The 16,948-nt window shown below is 45.4% G+C and overlaps 1 protein-coding gene across 5 annotated transcripts in view; it reads left to right on the top strand.

Annotated features, from left to right (window-relative positions):
- The window catches only part of LOC106741401 (ETS-like protein pointed), a 125,304-nt gene that overhangs the window by 17,739 nt on the left and 90,617 nt on the right, over window positions 1-16,948 (top strand). The gene's annotated exons all lie outside the window — the stretch shown is intronic.

The following is a 16,948-nucleotide window of genomic DNA, read 5'->3' as shown; positions in this document are numbered from 1 at the left end:
TTAAGCGGTCACCCGCGGTCGTGGAATGATTTTGTCAAGTTTATGAGCCATTTACTCGCTGAAATATTCGCAATCGCGAAAATATTTCGCGACGGAGGATTGCGCTGTCTTAAATTTCGATATCGAGGAATGGTAAATGCACTTTTTCGGATCCGTCTGTTTCTGTGTACGAGGACAATAAATAAGGGACAAAGGTGAAGAGCGATAACTGACGCGAAGAATAGTAAAGTCAGCTCTTTCGACGCGTCTTGTAATACGACCGACAACGATGCCGATACGGTGTTGTGTTAACTTCGGATCCCGACACTTAAAAGATACACTTACACCCGATGACGCTTGCATAATACGAGCATTAGCTGCGCGAGCTCACTCACACATGAATGATTTGTCCAATTAGATCGCGCCAGTTGTGTCGTGCCTCTTGCGATACGCCAAATGAGATGTAGCGGTATCTTTATCGCGTATAATTGTAACACGAAAAAGTTTATTATTCTTTTGAGCTTACATCTCTTAACTGCAATATATCTTTCTACAATGTTTTTATATATTACCTTAAATCCGCGTCCGGGAAGTCCGTCTTTTCAGCGATTGAGAGAATGATACAGCACTGTGCTCCCTTTGTTACGCTACTATTTCAATTAAACGTACAAAGTACGACCGTTGCTCCACGTAGTTTCTGAAGGTAAATAACGTACACATTTGCACAAAGAAATTATGAAACCCGATATTGAAGTATTCAATTAAAAAGGACCTTGTTATTCCAAGAGCGGGAATATTACAGCAAACGAAGCGATACGTGTACTTTGTACGTGCATTATATTACCGCTCTTTGATACGAGTATTATTTTATTCGGTGAAATGGCGTGTAAACTTAAATTTCACGCCCACATATGAAGAAAATCAATATACACGGCATAAATTACGATTTCGCGTATAAAATATTGTTGCACCGGTTATTTTAATGCCACCATGTTGCCACGCAACTTTATTTCGTCTCTGAATAACGCACGGGGAATTAACTTACGCATTCAGCGAGGTAAAGTGAGTTTCGTCGCGCTGGAAATCGAAATTTTCTAGGACGAATGAATGTACGGTAGCGTTAAGCGAGCGAGCGAGCGAGCAAACGAGCGCGAGTCATCCTTGTTACTCGCGGCTCGTCGTTCACGATCAAAATGTAGCGAGAATTTACGAATTGGATAATCAGCAGCATCCTCATTAAAGCCCCCCCACTGAACGCCCCCGCCTTCCATTCTCCTTCGGCCGCGTGTGTAAGTGCACGAAAGGCTACACGTACGCGTGTACGCATCGGACGCGTCGCATCGCGTCGCCCCCATCCATTTATCCGCTTTTATATCCGAGAGAGATAGGGCACAGGGGGGAACGAGTATTTTTCAGTGATTTTACGCCTTTTTCTAACGGCCAGCCTTGCGCAACCGACTCGTGAATCATTCCTCTAAATATTTAATCCTGAAGCAGACGATAATAAACCACATTCTCTAAACAATTGCATCAGGAGGACGATTTCGAAGTATTCCGTATTGCCTTAGAGCTCTTTCACCGTTCTCTTCTTTTCTCTCACGTTCCTCAAGAGTGCATAAAGACTTGTTAATTTCCCGAACAATGAATAAATTCAGATCTACCCCAGGAAATGCTTGAGAATGCATCTCCGTATCTTAAGTATAGCGCTGCTATCCAGTCACCGGAACAAAAAAGCGAAATAGTGACTGCTTCTTGGCAGAGAAGGTGACAAAAAGTGACCTTTCAGACATCAAAATAGTGACTAAAAGTGACGTTTTTTGTCAAATTCTGAAAAGAACCAAGGCCATTTAAGCAGAAAAGTAAGACTTATTCTTATCCTTCCAGATTTATCTTCGGATAACTTAACACATAATGAGTTTTCTTTTCATAGTACGGTTTGAGAATTCACTTCCAAATTCGAGGTATATACCTCGAAATGTCCCTCATAATTACGTGAGGCATTTATGTCAACGTTTACCTTCAACTTTGGCGGTAAACACGGTTAACAGGGTAGTGGCCGATTTTGGACGATAATGAATTTTTCAATGATTTATCAAGAAAAAGTGTCAAGAGGTGATTTTAAGTGAATGAATGTCAGCGCTGTAAGTATTAGATATTTATTTCGTGATGTTACGTCGTTTGCTGTACGGTTCGAGATCTTGCTTAACGCCAGTTCGACTTTTTTCAAGACAGAAATCCACGGCAGCGATATTACGCAGCGCGTTTAATAACCCGTCTAAGTTGGAAACGTATCCGACGCAATTAGCAGTCGGTTCTTAAGCAACGTGGTAAATACGAGCATGTAGTTTCAATTGGACGGGATTATACCGTAATAACGAGCGTGTAATAACGCGATACGAGCGGATAAGTCACGTGTAATTAGCCGACCGTTTTGCGACGTGTCATTCAACTTCGGCACGCGTGAGTCAGCTGCGATACCGTTCATTGGCGAGCGATCCGCGGCCGGCGGGCGTGCAAATAATTAAAATTCAATTGAATTCGCCTCCGTCCGCGTGTATGCACCAATATTTGAACTGTATCGCGCTCGCGTGTCCATCCACGTAACTTCAACGGCCGTGCACTTGGCACATCCGTAAAGCAAATTCCTTTCCTACACATTGCGAATGAAGTTGACGAGTTCGAGTATGTCGATACGACGCGGCTGTCGCGCGTAAAATCTATAAAAGTACGAAGTCGAAGACTGCACACCGTTGGAACAATTTGATTCAAGCCCGAATTCAAGAGGAACGACAAGTCACTCGCATCGATTTAACTGGTTCATTAAAAGTCACTCACAATTTGAGATAAATTTGTACGTACAGGTTGTCCTTATCGATTAACATTTAGACCGAAGGTATTTCTATGACTGACAGCGAGATTGTGAGAATTATGGTAGATATGGTTTTTTTTCTCGATCGTTGTGACAAACATCGCGAGATACGTATATTTTTCTTTACTAATGTGTAATGTCGGAAAAAAAAAAGTAGGAGACAACAGACGCGAATCTTCAAATACGCGATATCATCGGCAGGATTGTTTTTCAGATTTTCCGTTATTTACGCGAACATAACGTATATTTTTCGCTGGATTTTCTTCATGATGATTCCCAAACACTATTGTTAGACGATCGAACGTTGCCATCTCCGTTTACGACACCCAGCACTGCCATCGATGACAGACGGTATCCCGAATGTTTTATGCAAATAGCCATTGTCTATCTTGACATTGACGCGATACCGGGAGATTTGTTTTGCGCTTCTTTATGCGGCGTCGTCGCACCGTAGAACGTAACGCATCCGTGTCGCGAATGCAACGCTATGATAAACTCGACTCTCGCACTCTCTTTCGCTCCCTGTCTCTCTCTTTCTCGCGTGCTCCTCGTAAAAGAGCGATACGCCGTGTCTCATAAATATGAATTCGGATTCCGCGGCAAACAACGTGAGGAAAAAGATTCGTTGGGCCAAGGAACTTAGGCGGAAAGTTTCGTCACCGTACGATGCACCGGCACGGTGCTATCCTCGACGTTGCTTTAACGGGACGCGAAAGGCTTGTTTTCGCGAATTACTAAATTGCGGCTTATATTGAGATGTAAAAATCTCTCGCAATTTAAACTTCTGCTCCGTTTGCTCTTACATTTCACAGTAATTCCGCGTATTACTTTATTATCGGGTGTATCTTAATTGGCTCGCAGTGCCTGAACGCTCCATACGTCCTGTTTTTCATTTTACATATTTTCTAACAGCTGCACTATTGATTTTAACCGCGTGCTTAAACGAAAGAACTATTATCCGTCAAGCACAAGATATTAAAATTTATTTCTAAGTTCGAATTCTCAAACTGGATTCCCGATAATAATCTTAAAATTAAATAGTTGAGAAAAAATTAATTAAGTTTCATACGCTGAGAGAAAGAAGTTGAAATTTTACGAAGTAAGTGTTTCTTGCGATGTTTTCTTCGATATTTATTGGTAAGAAAAAAGAAGTTTTGACTGTGATGACGGAATATATATTCTTGTGAAATATACCTAAGTTTTCTTATTAATTAGTTTATTTGCTAGGAGTAAAATTTTGTCTCACCTTATTTCGATAAATGTTTATTTCTGTGAAATATTCATTACATTATATTATATTTCATAAATTATATATTTATTATATTTCATAAATAAATCTGTTTTCTCAATGTAGTTATCATGAACCAGTTTACTTATTGTTTCTTAATTATTTGTATGCAATTCAAAATTATATAGAGAAAGATCAAAATAAAAATTTGTCAAGGAATATCGGAGCAAATATTTAATTGAATCTATTTTATTATCCGTGTAGAATTTAATTCCCCATGTTAAAGATCGGTAAAAAGGTTTTCGAAGTCGAGGTGGGTCTCCTCGTTGTTAGTCTCGTGAGTGCAAACCACGTATGTTTCCTATTTATTCCGCAGCCAAATCGACACCGGATGATCGAAGCTCGTTAAATTACGTGCCGCGACTTACTGAAAAGTCCCGCCCTGTGGTCGCGTGAGTCTTTTTGCCTCGTGTTTCCGTGTGTTTAACACAAACCTCTGCCACATAGCGAGACACGTATAAATAAGTGAAAACGTCTTAAACTTTGTCTTGACATTCAATGTTACATCAATATCTCAAAAATGCATTCGAATGGCCACGAAAGTCTGAGCTTGGCCATCGTCATAAAATCGCGCGACGAATTTCTCATTCAACCGGTAAAAAAATCTTACGTCATTTGTAACCGTGATCGTGTTCCCGAGCGGGGAAACTCAAACGTACCGTTCCGAAAAATTCTGACCGTTAGGTCTGAAAATATAAAACCGAGCCGCGACACGGGCCCGAACTCTCTCGATCATTGTCGAAAACGAGAAAGAGAGACGAACGAGAGGGAGAGGGAAGAGAAATTGCCGACGAAGCCTTGCACCTGCATGGGAATACGGCGAGACGACGCAAGAGACTAGTGGGGGTGCGGGTTCTTCGCAACGAACGAAGAGAGAGGAAAGTCGCCGGCCGACTCGCCGGCCGGCTAGTCGGTACACTAAGCGCCATAAATGCACTCCCATTATTGAGCGGACACTTGCCGAGGGAATTTATTATACTCCGGACCGGCTCTAAAATTCAAAATCGCGCGAGATAAAAAGTCCGGCATCGTCGTCCTTTCGTTAATTTATTCGATACGCGGCAGCCTCGTTTGACTTTATATCCGAGGTACGCGAGAAACACCTGGCGAACGCTGTCGATTACTACTTCTCGTCCTATTCGTTTTATCATTTAATTTATGAAAATCCCGATACGACGCCTCCGACGAAAGTGTCCACTCAGTGGAGACGGAGAGGCGTTTATGACACCCGTTGTACATCGCGCGAAACGCGTAACCGCAGCTGTGCGTGCGGTCGAGCTTCCCTGCCTCCCTCTCTCCCTCCCGCTACATCCGTGCCTTCGTCTTCCCTCTGTGCTCGCACTCGCTTTGCTTACCTACCTACCCGACACCAGACGCAGATACGGTTCTCACGTCCTCGATCGTCGTCGGCGACGGCGATTTGCAGTTTGAAACAAACCCTCCTCGCGGTACGCACGGTCCTCTCTCAACCTGTCGAGTGCCGCCTGCGTGCCTGCCTTTCTTCTCTTAGCAGATGCTCCGCCTTCGAAGACGCAATCTCGAGAGCCGGTCGCCTCGTCGAGAAGAGAATGCAAACCGCGTGTTTCGTCGAATTTGATTTTTTTTTTCTTCCTTCGCCTGAAATTTCATCGTGAAAAAACCTACGACGGATACATAATCCTCCTTGGTTTAGTTCGATTAAACAAGTTTGTCTTATATTTGTCTTATCCGGCAGGTTGTGTTATCACAGAGGAAATATTGTAATAAAAATTATCACAAAATCTCGTAATGCTGAGCCGTACCGGTATTATAACTGAAATTATGGTGTGAGTGGTAATCTTTAGTGATGTATTTCATTGTACACATCATTAAGGATTACAACACGCAGAATAGTTTCAGTCACAATTCCGGTATGGTCGAGCATTACAAAATTTTGTGATGATTTCCACCGCAATATTTCTTCCGTGTATCCCTGTCTTTCTTCGTATTTCATGCATGTGTAACGTTTGCTTGTATTTTCGAAAATTACTTACACGCAAATTACTGACACGTCCGTTATTTATTTAATCGTGCATGATGGTATCCGCTCCTTATCGCACGGATTCCCTATCGCAAATCTGTGGACAGGGAATATCAGTCGATTGAACAAAAATACGTGTTACTGATCTTATCTTCCCGTCTAATCAGTTTTGCGAAAATTCGTAGACTGACCTGAATATAATATTCCAACTTAGTTATGCTTCTGCTCTCTCCTCGCATTTTCATCTTAGTGAGAATTCAAACGGTTAAATCGTTTGAAACGTTAATCGGGATCTATCTCGCTCAGGAAGAATGAACGGAGGACGATAGTCTTGCGCGAAACCGTCGTCTCTTCTAATTCTCTTCTTGCCGGCGCTCGATATCACCCGTTATTTGCACGAATCGATGTTGACCCCGCGATTGAAATGGTCTGCGTAGGTCCGTTTTATCTTTTCGCCAGCCGATACGGTGTACATTGATCTTGTTATTGCTGCCTCTCACGAGGAAAACCCGATATCGCCAGGCGATGTCGTTAATCGAGAACATCAACGCCGCACATATTTCATTTAAATTCAACCAGAAGAAGAGGACACTGCGTGTGCGGATAGATATAGAAATTTCACGCGCGCTTTTGTATTGCGATATTAACGAACGTTTTAATTTAACTTTTCTTTCGCGCAACATGAGCAGAATTATTCTCTCTTCGTTGGAAAATCGAAGCAACTTGCGATCCACTATGCAAAATCACAGTGCAATTATTAACATAAATTAGTAACAAATTACTCATGTCTTCCTCATTATGGTATCTACAATTACATTTTCACGAGAATGAAGAAAGACAGCGTGACTTCTGGATGGGATAACGCGATTTTCACTCTTGGAATCTTCGCCTCGAGACGCGTAGCTTAATAATTGCAGTGTGACGGATATGTTTCGCGGTTCGTATCGAGCGAGATTAAAGATAGTCTCGCTAGTGAAAAATGAAATGCCTGCGATTGACGGTCCGCATAAATAACAAGACCGACTCGGCACGTCGGCCGTCGGTCACGAGTAGGTGTCTACCTCTGCCGGCTCGTTCGCCGGATGCCGTTGCTACGGCTTCGATAGCTTACCCGTAGGTAGTGCCAGGGACACGCTTCTGCGATCCCTCCTGTCCGCCGTGGATAAAGTAGATTCCTGAGAACGCTCTCGATTATACAGGGTGTACCAGTCGCGATAGTAACAAGGACGGGCGCGCGTAGCGACAATCCTAAAAATAAGTTAAGCTTCAGATCGATTTCCTCGCTCTTTATCTCGAGGAAGCTCGCGGTCCATTGCAAATTTTCTGATCACGTTAGATTTATCAATGACCTCGAAACGGAGTTTATTTCCAAACGTCGAATTGTATCTCGTTATTTAATCTCTCCATTCCGCGCGGATACTTCATATTTACTATCCTCCGTGCAGCGGCTCGTATCTTGAAAATTTAAATCGCCAGCAACCGCGTGTGTCTCCGGTGGTTCGTATCCCAAGGGTCGTCGGTGCTTTGATGGGTCTGCAATAGGTGTGGTGAACCTTAAACCGTAAGAAATTGACCAATGACAGTCGATTATTCTCTCACATTCGACTGTGACTAGTCGATTTCCTGCGACTTTTAAAGCTCACTACATTCATTGTATCCCCGCTTGAAATTCGCCGACAACTGGTCTGGTTTCTTTTCAGCTGTACCGTCGAACTGGTGCAATGAGTTAGAATGAGACAAGTATATATTTCGTCTCGCTTTAACTTATTGCTGCAGTTCAGCGGTGCAGTGCTGAAAAGAACAGGCAAAATAATTTCGCGAGGAATATAATGCGCGTGCGTCGATTTTCCGCTAACTTTTAGACACGCGATACACTTCCGCTGTCATCCGGATATTGTTTTGCGATTCCCTTTGGCAAAGAGGTACCTTTTGATTTACGCGAGTACTCATCTTCCGTGCGACTCCCGTTCACGACACCCTGAAGAACTGAGATCTGCGAACGGCGAGGTAGGGAAGGAAGGAAGGGGGAGAGAGCACGATGGCAGAGAGAGAGAGAGAGAGAGAGAGAGAGCAATGGATAGCAACAGGTTGTGACGTCACAAGGCGCCACGCGACTCCGCTTCATTCACGAGAAGCCAGAAGAGCGAAAGAGGGTGGACCAGGAACTCATAACCGGCGATGCCTTGCCTTTCCTGTTTTCTCACGTGATTCGACAAGCCGGTTTATCTCGATCGACCGCGGCGGCTCCCAGCCCGGCCTGGCAATTATTGGCCCGTAACGGTTCAAGTCGAAGCCCGGCAGCGAGGTTGCGGCAATGGGTTCCTGATTTCGAATTGATACCGGTAAATTAATGCTCGCAGTCCAAGTGCGTCGTTGCACGGACGTCGTTAGACGCGCGTGACCCGAGATCCCGCATTTTCCCCTCGTCGAGCCTGTCGCGTTTAGGTAATCGAGACTGAAAACCGCGAGCACCGGATATGACTGTTCGCTGTTCGTTAGTCAGAGCGAAAATGAAGGCTCACACCAATCTCGAGAAGGTCTCTATCTCGGAGCGCGTTATGTTCCCGGGCGTCAATCTAAACCTCGTTTTGCAGACAGATTACACGATCAAAGCGAAACGAATCGCCGATTGGATCGCACGATTACGATCGTTGATACATCAACGAATCTTATTTTAGATGAGACGCGCGTTTCACTTGATTTTATCATTGAATCAACAGTAAACCGTTAATTGATTCTATTCCCGTTTGTAAGTGGGAACAGCAATTAGTTGGATGTTTACTTTGCGATATTTATTAAGCGATCGTTTAATTTTCGCGTTGTCTTCCTCGATTTGATCGAAGGTGACCGCTGGTTTTACCCGTCCTCGGTGTAAATTCGAGGTAAAGACGAAGGCGGCGAGATCGAACGAGGAAACTCGGACGACGTTCGATCTCGCCGCCTTCGTCTTCCTGTCTCCACAGTTTTCATTCCCGTCGGATGATCAACCGCCGATTCTCCGCGGACTCACGTGGAGAATCGGTCCAGGGTTCTTCACCCCGCGACATCATCGACGCGCGTAGTCAACGCGCGCGCGTAGTGGTACGAATTCGAGTCTATCCGTTCATCGGCGCACGGAAAAGACGGCGAGCGAAGGATGAAAGACGACGGCCAGGCAAGGTGAGCGCGGTGTTACCCCACCATGGAGCAAGTAGCCACGCGAGTTCATTCATGAGATCGTGGGAACGTGCCTCACGGTGGGTCCGTTCTACCCCATCCTTTCCCCCCTACCTTTCCCTCCTCCTGGCACATGTTAGCCGGTCGGTTTATCTTTTCTTGTTCTCTCCCTCTCTCTCTCTCTCACGCGCGCTCCTTCGCTCGCTCTCTCGCTCGCTCTCTTTCTCTCCCCCTCGCTGCGTCTTCGTCGCTCTTCCTTTCCCGCACCGCGCGCGATATCTCCTTCTCCCTCGCGTCTAGCACCTGTTTCTACCTCCTCTCTCCCTCCTCCTCCCCCTCTCCCCTGTCCCTCCTAACGCGGCCTCCTCCCCGACTCTCGCTCCCGCAATTCCTCACCCTAGCCTCTATACTCTCCTTCTTACTCTCTTTTCCCTAATCACTTCTCCTTCTTGTTGCTGCGCTCATTTCTCCGTACTTAGCTTCCCTCTCGCTCCTTCCGCTTCCATCGCCGTCCCTCCACCCTGCCGTTCCTTCACATCCCCGTCGCTATAATTCCACCGTGCTCGCGTTATTTATCCCGCATTTTAACTTTCGTGATTCTGTCTTTACAAGATCTCTGGTACGCGTCGATCGTCTTCGCTTCGTCGTCGTCTTCGTCGTCGTTGTTATTGTCATCGTCGATAGCGCCTTCGTTTCTTCCCGAATTGTTTTTCCTCGCGCCTACCTACCGGCGACTTCTTCCTGCACCTCGATCTACATTGTACCGTGCGCTAGCCTCGCGTCCCTCTCACCTGTTCTTTATTCAGGTTCAACGTATTTTTTTCGCGATCAGTCCCCGTGTGTCTCTCTCGCACCACCTTTGTAGCCATTCTCCCCTTCTCCGACATCTGCTCGTCTCCCTCTACGGTTCTGTTCCGCACGCTGCTTCGTTTTACCTGCTCGGCCACTCGCCCGATCGTCCCCTCTCGCTCCGACCCTTTCCAGGATCTACGTTCGGTACAGTGGCTGCTACAAGCTGTGTCACTTTATCGGCGAAAAACTCAGCGAGAAAGCTTGTACGCCCGGATGGAGGACATCGGTCAACGCGGGCCGACCTCGAAGTTGTTTTTTACAGGCTAAATATANTCCCCCCCCCCCCCCTCTCCTCCCGATAACGCGCATCTTTCGGATACTTCTGAATTACTAGGCACATACGCGGCCGGAAATAAAACGTATAAGGTCTACGGACGCGCGGCAGCGTGTACCGCGAAATTACCATTTCTCGCTCCCTTTTAACGACCGTATTTATTTTATCGAGAAGCCGCGAGTCACAGCCGTACAGCGTGTGTAGCAATAATAGCGAATCAAGTCGGGTCGAATTATGGGAAAGAACTTTGCATCTCTCAGAGACAGTACGGTGATTGGGCATAAGATTAACTACTTCCTGTCGACCGAGAGAGAATTAATGGCGTAAGGTGAGGTGAGGGGAAGTGAATCAGTACGCGGAGTTTTTCATTTAACATCCTCCCCACCCCTCCGAAATCTCTACCTATTTACAACTCGCGAGAAGAAAATCGATAAACTGGAATTTACGGTAGCTGTTAAAACGGATTAGTTTTGCGTGTTACGCCAAGATCTCTCACGCTTCCTGTCGTTCCGTCTTATTTTCTTAATCATCACAACCGTCGAGTGAGAAGCGCTCTTTGACATACATGGTATACATTCAGAAATATCGCACTTATCATAATTCCTTTAACATAATTTATTCATTAATTAAACTTATTGATTAATACTTATTAGTGGGAAAAAAGGAAAGAAGTGCATTTTTAGACAGTGAGGCAGATTTCGACGATTTAATCCTCTACGGTCCTTTCGAGTCATTCTCCATGCTATCTCTCGGTTCTCGTTTCACAAAGGGTTAAATATCGTGCACCGTAATAGGAAGTGTCCATTGTGCGCAAAGAGCGCGACCTGAAAACACAAAGAGTGCGGTGTAAATTTTCGATCGCAGTACAGAATATTTAAATTGTTCCAACGTCACATATCTCTCTAATCTATCGAGAAATCCAAAACGGAATCACATCACATCGAAGTAATTTTTATTAAGAAAATTCAGCACTAAAGCTTCTACAGATTTTCTCTCTCTCTCTCTCTTTCTTTCTACATAGAAGTGTCCCGATCATTATCATAAGCGATACTTCGGAAATCGGTAATTCTCAAAATTCTCTGAAACACTTAAAACGGTTTTGCCTAACGGAAAGACAATAAAGGCTCTGCGCCGATACACTGGGCCCTTCTCTCCCTTAGCGCACAAAAAATGAGCAAATGTTTCTAAAGGTTCGTCGGAGGAACTTTCGTGGTCTACTGTACCCGACGACCTCTGCGTGGCCGGCAGCCGGCGGAGACATAATTGCGGCTCGTAATCATGCTGCCGAGCCCGAGGGTATCCCCCGTTCCCTCTTTAGCCCGTAGCTCGTTTCTACTTCGTCTTCGTTTCGCTCTGTCGTACCCTCTCCCGCTTTACCTCTCTCTTCCACGCTCTTCACCCTTATCCTTCGCTTTGCGTTTCTCCAGTTGAAGCGGCTAAAATGTAATAACGTTACGTCCGCGGAAGTTAAAGGCCCGAGTAGGAAGCCCGAAAGGGAAGAGATCGGATGGATATCGGAGCGATGTAGAACCTCGGAGCGATGAGCGGAGAGAGAGAGAGAGAGAGAGAGCACTTCGCCGTTCTGTTATCATCGGTTCGGTATGATGAATACAGAAAGCAACGCGCACTCGACGGAAAAGAGCATGCATGAGAGCGTGTGTGAAGGCATCGGGAAGATTAAATCTCATATCTTCACATGAGAAAACAGACAATATCGATATTATGCAATTAATACTGCTTGTCCCAATCGAGACGGGTAAACAGAGGAGGGACCTCGCATTTGGCTACATTTGCATCGCTACTAATAATAGTGCATTTTGCAAATCACCCACCTACGGTATCCGCCGTGCAGTTCGGATCTGTCTCTATTATTGTTACGATAAACGTGAGGCGAAGAAATAGACGCGTAAAGTCGACACGCGGGGAACTAGCCGGGCTACGCGTTCGGTGCGTATCATACGCGCTATTACCCCTAGAAGATACGGCTCACCGCACTGCACCGCGCCGTTTTACGACCGAACGTTTATTCGCCATTTCGAGCCTCTTAACGTCCGCCGCGGAATATCGAGCTTAATATATCGGGACGTGAGCGTTCGGCTTCTCTCTCTCTCTCTCTCTCTTTCTCTTTCTTTCTCTTACTCTCTTTTCATCGTCCGTCTTTTACTCCACGCCCTCCTCATTCCTCGTATTATACGTTCGCGGGCATCATCTCGAGGCAGCCAGAACGAGAGTCTCGCAGCGAGAGAGCTTCGAAAGACTGCACCGTGATTCTGGATAAAAAGGAGGAAAAAGGACGATACGAGCGACCGGGGGGCCGTGTTCTCGCGAGATTGAAATGTATTTAGCACGGGTCTGAAACGGATCTACGGCGCCGTAGCTTGTTGTCGTATCTCAGTTTTGTATTATTCGAGATTCTGCCATTTATATCTCCTCTCCATTCTTTGGAGAATGCTCTCGTTATAATTAGTCTATCTAATGACGTATGATTGATAGAGACGCGAAATCACCGAGGAAGGGCTCTATCACTCCGGACACTTCCTGACTTTACGGATTTGACACGCTTAATTATGATCTCGGATAAATATCTTAATATCGTTAAACGTGCAAAAAACGTGAACTGTGTTACTCTTATTCGAGGAATCTTCCGGAAATTTTCATAAGAGAGTATTCCTCCCCGCGTGCACTTTGAACCGATACACTACCGTAGTACCAGAGTAGTGTCGATAGAGAAAAAAAAGGGTGGTGAACGCCATCCACGGGGTTGAAACGGCGGAAAATTTACATTGGAAACGGCTCGTGAATCCACCTCCTCCGCGTCTCTCGGAAAAGTACAAAGGCAGCAGTCCTTACGACCGGGCGTAGCCGATTAGGGATGCTATTAAATATACGCGGCTACAGGTACACGACCTGAAACGGGCAACAGCCGGCCGATGTTATTGCTCTCGGGAAGACGGTAGCCGGGGTAATTGATTATCTTGCGCCCTTTATACGTTACGAGCTTGCCCTACCTCTTAAATCCAGCCTCCGCGATCTAAGATGCGGCTCCGCGCATTTTCTATACCCGCAAATTATACGGCGGAATCGACGTTAGTTTCAGGGGAAAAAAGAGTTAAACCGAACGAAAGTGGTCTACTACCGAGATGAGGGATCGCGGCATATGTAAAGGGGGAGGAACGCAGTAAAAATGAACGTAGGCATTCATAGGAAATTATTTGCGTCGCGTACCCCTCGTTCTCATCCCTCCCCCCATCCATCTTACCGCGAAAGTAACGTGTATAATTAAATATTATACCAGGTCGCTTCGATTACTTCGTAATTTTATTGAATTTTCCCCCAAAAAATCCAGGTATTATCACACGAAACCGTGCGGAAATAATAAAATCGTGTTTCTTCATACTACGAATTTGATCGCTTGCGTTGATTTTTAAAGATATAAATTAGCAATTACGAAATCCACGCTTAACGAGATATCGCAAACTTGATACTTTTTGCGATCGTTCGACATTACATCGGTATGCCGCGTAATACGGTCTGTGTGTTGACTTATAGCACATTTCCAGCGATGTGAAAGTTCGCTCGAGTTTTTTTTTTTTTACCAATGTTAAATAACGCGTCAATACTTTTAATAACTCTCATGACAGTGACGTTGATAGTGTGTTGCAAGCACATCCAGCCAGAGTGGAACGGCACGAACCACTTCCACTAATATTTCCACGGACAAGTAGTCGTCGAACTTCTTTTAATTCGGGATTTCCTATCGATCCTTCGAATTCGACGGGATCATTAGCGTTATAAAATAAAAGACAAATTTCGGACCGTCAGAAATAATCATTGAATGATCGCGAGACGGGATACCAGATAATCGTTTCAAGCCACGGCGCGATCACTTAAGAAAGAGAAAAAGAGAGGGACGAGAGCCCCGTGAATTTTTAAGCTGTAAATCGGTCAAGCTGCTAATTCAAGTGTATCGAGCCTCCTGCGCCCGACGCCGAAGGAGCAAGAGAGGCGGGTCATTAAATTATGAATTAATTGCGGCGAGGCTTGTAATACGTCTTCCAATTTCGAAGTGGCGAACGAGAGCAACTCGACGAAATGAGTAGGAGGAGAAGGAGGAGGCAGCAACAACAACAGCAGAAGAAGAAGAAGAAAGAATCTGAGGAGGAGGAGGAGGAGGCCGGTAGCGATGCGGGCGCGTGCACTTCCGAGGCGGCGAAGTCTCGGCGGACTTTTATGTGGCGTATCTTGCCTTATAGAATCCTCCTTCGGCCGGCGTATTATGGCCGAGCTGCTCCCGCTGCAGGCTGCCGCTGCACCTCCATCGGCTTCTGGTCTCGCGAGAGAGATTACGGAGATAATGGGGCCCGAGTAGCCGGCATCGCTCGGTCCCCGCTCCTAACAAATTGCTGGGTTCATTCATCCTCTCCGACGATAGAGGGAAAAACTAGCCGCGCTGGCTACTCACACCGCCGATCGGCATACGCGCGTGTAACCCGCCCTTTCTCGCGTGGCTATCGTTACGGAATATCGTGCGTTCCCTTCTCCTTCTCTTCCTTGGTGAACGAGCACGTCGTCGGTTATCAACGGCGGATACAGAAACGCGATACACTTCCCTTCTCGCGCGCGCGCGCGCTCACTCGCGTCATTCCACGTGCAATAATCGGGAATTTCCTATGAAACGCGAGACTTTTCTAATCGACCGTTCCGGAAATGCCTCGCTTCCCGTGTATCGTGCCGCGAAGAAGGCTGTTTATCGCGGGCATTAGTCAGAGATAATTTCATATTCCGCGTTGTATATTGCGAATTAGCGCTGCGTACGTGCGTGTGGACGCATGGAATGTTGCGCGATGTAACGGTAAAACTCGCGAAGACACAGATAATGATATCACGCGGAACGAATTTTATTCAGAAATGGAGAGGAACCTGACGAATCCTCGTGTCTCCTGACACGTTATTAGTCACGCCGTTATTTTAACACCGTTTCGCTTTACTTGATGTTTGAAATTATGAAAGATTATAGCGACGGTCCAGGCTTGTATATTTGTATCTGTTTGCGCGCGCATGTATGCGCGTATAATTACGCTCTTATGTGCTATATGTCTTCGTGGCTCGTTGGCAAGTATGATTCACGTTCTCCAGAAGGCGATAATTTCCATATTATCCAGTGACTAATACGTGTTTTGCGCGGCAATGAGATTTTCCTTTCTTAAACTCGTTCTGTCTCCGGCGATTCTGATCTATCGATTGTGCCTGCTTACGTGGTGGGATTCGTTTTTTCCCCCCCTGGAATTCGCTCCGTGTTTCCCAATAACGGGTGCCGCGCGTTTCCTTTTGCGCACTCCCGCTGGTGTTTTGCAATTAACGCCTTATTAATTGTCGGAATCAGTTCGAAGACACACGCGAGCTCCTTCATCCCCCCTCCGGCTCGTGCCGTCGTTTATCTACGAGAATGTCGAGATTCCGGTCGACTGAATATCGCCAGTAAATAATTCGACTCGAGATGTTTCTGTTTGCAAATTAGAGATTATTCGCGATCATCGTATTTCACGAAAAAAGCTTTACACGTTGCAGCTTATCTCCACGGTGTTGCTGTATAAATTATCTACTTTTAGAAACTAAGTCGTCTAAGCTCGTCTCTACCGCGCGATACGATATATATTGTTTTTTTCGCGACCGGTTTCATCAATGTGGCCCTTTTGTGTTTCTCGATCGCTTCGGATAGACGAAGCATGCGCCATCGATAAAAGCGCAGCGCGTGGGCACCGGACTTGATACACCAGCCCGAGAAAAGAAGCGCCGATAAGACCCAGCCGACATACTCGTCGACGTGCTCGCGTCGATCGTATAAATCGATAGCGAGTCAATATTCGATTTACATAAATTAATATATATACGAGTCCGGCGAGCGACGAGCACGCCTCGGGTCTACGTATCAAGTTTACGGCGTGACAGAAATCCAAAAGAGGGATCCTTCAACGAAACTACATAAATACGAAAATAAACCATGAGCGGGACTACATGCCCGAGTCGAAATTTACGCTCATGATTAATTCTATAAATTTCGTTAACTTGAAGAACCAATGCGGTATCTCGGAGCAACATTGTACAGGCTTACTGTCTTTTAATGTCACAAATAGTTACTTACCGCCATTTCGCGCAGGCTTAAAGGAAGATTTGTTTAAGAATTTTCATATTATTAGTAATCAGTATTAAATCTGCATTGAATTTTTCTTAATTCGTAATTTCAAGAGCAATGCATTAATAGTGCAACCCGCTCGATTACAAATAGAATATTGCAATCAACAAAATTAAATTAAATATTCGTATAATAATTTTATATTAAAAGATTTGGGGATTCAAAAGTGGCGAAACAGAAAGAGTTACAAGTCTCATCTCTCTTTATTTGAACACTTCCGTGAAATCAGGAAGAACGAAGATTTTCCTCGTTTGTAATTTTTTTTTTTTTTTCGATTATTAGCGCGCCACAACGATTACTTGTTTAGTAGACAAGAAGTGTTGATAAGAGGTTCTTAC

This window comes from Dinoponera quadriceps, unplaced genomic scaffold (genome assembly GCF_001313825.1).
Source record: "Dinoponera quadriceps isolate SergipeBrazil2010 unplaced genomic scaffold, ASM131382v1 scaffold405, whole genome shotgun sequence".
Lineage (NCBI taxonomy): Eukaryota > Metazoa > Arthropoda > Insecta > Hymenoptera > Formicidae > Dinoponera > Dinoponera quadriceps.
This window is presented reverse-complemented; position numbering and strand designations above follow the sequence as displayed.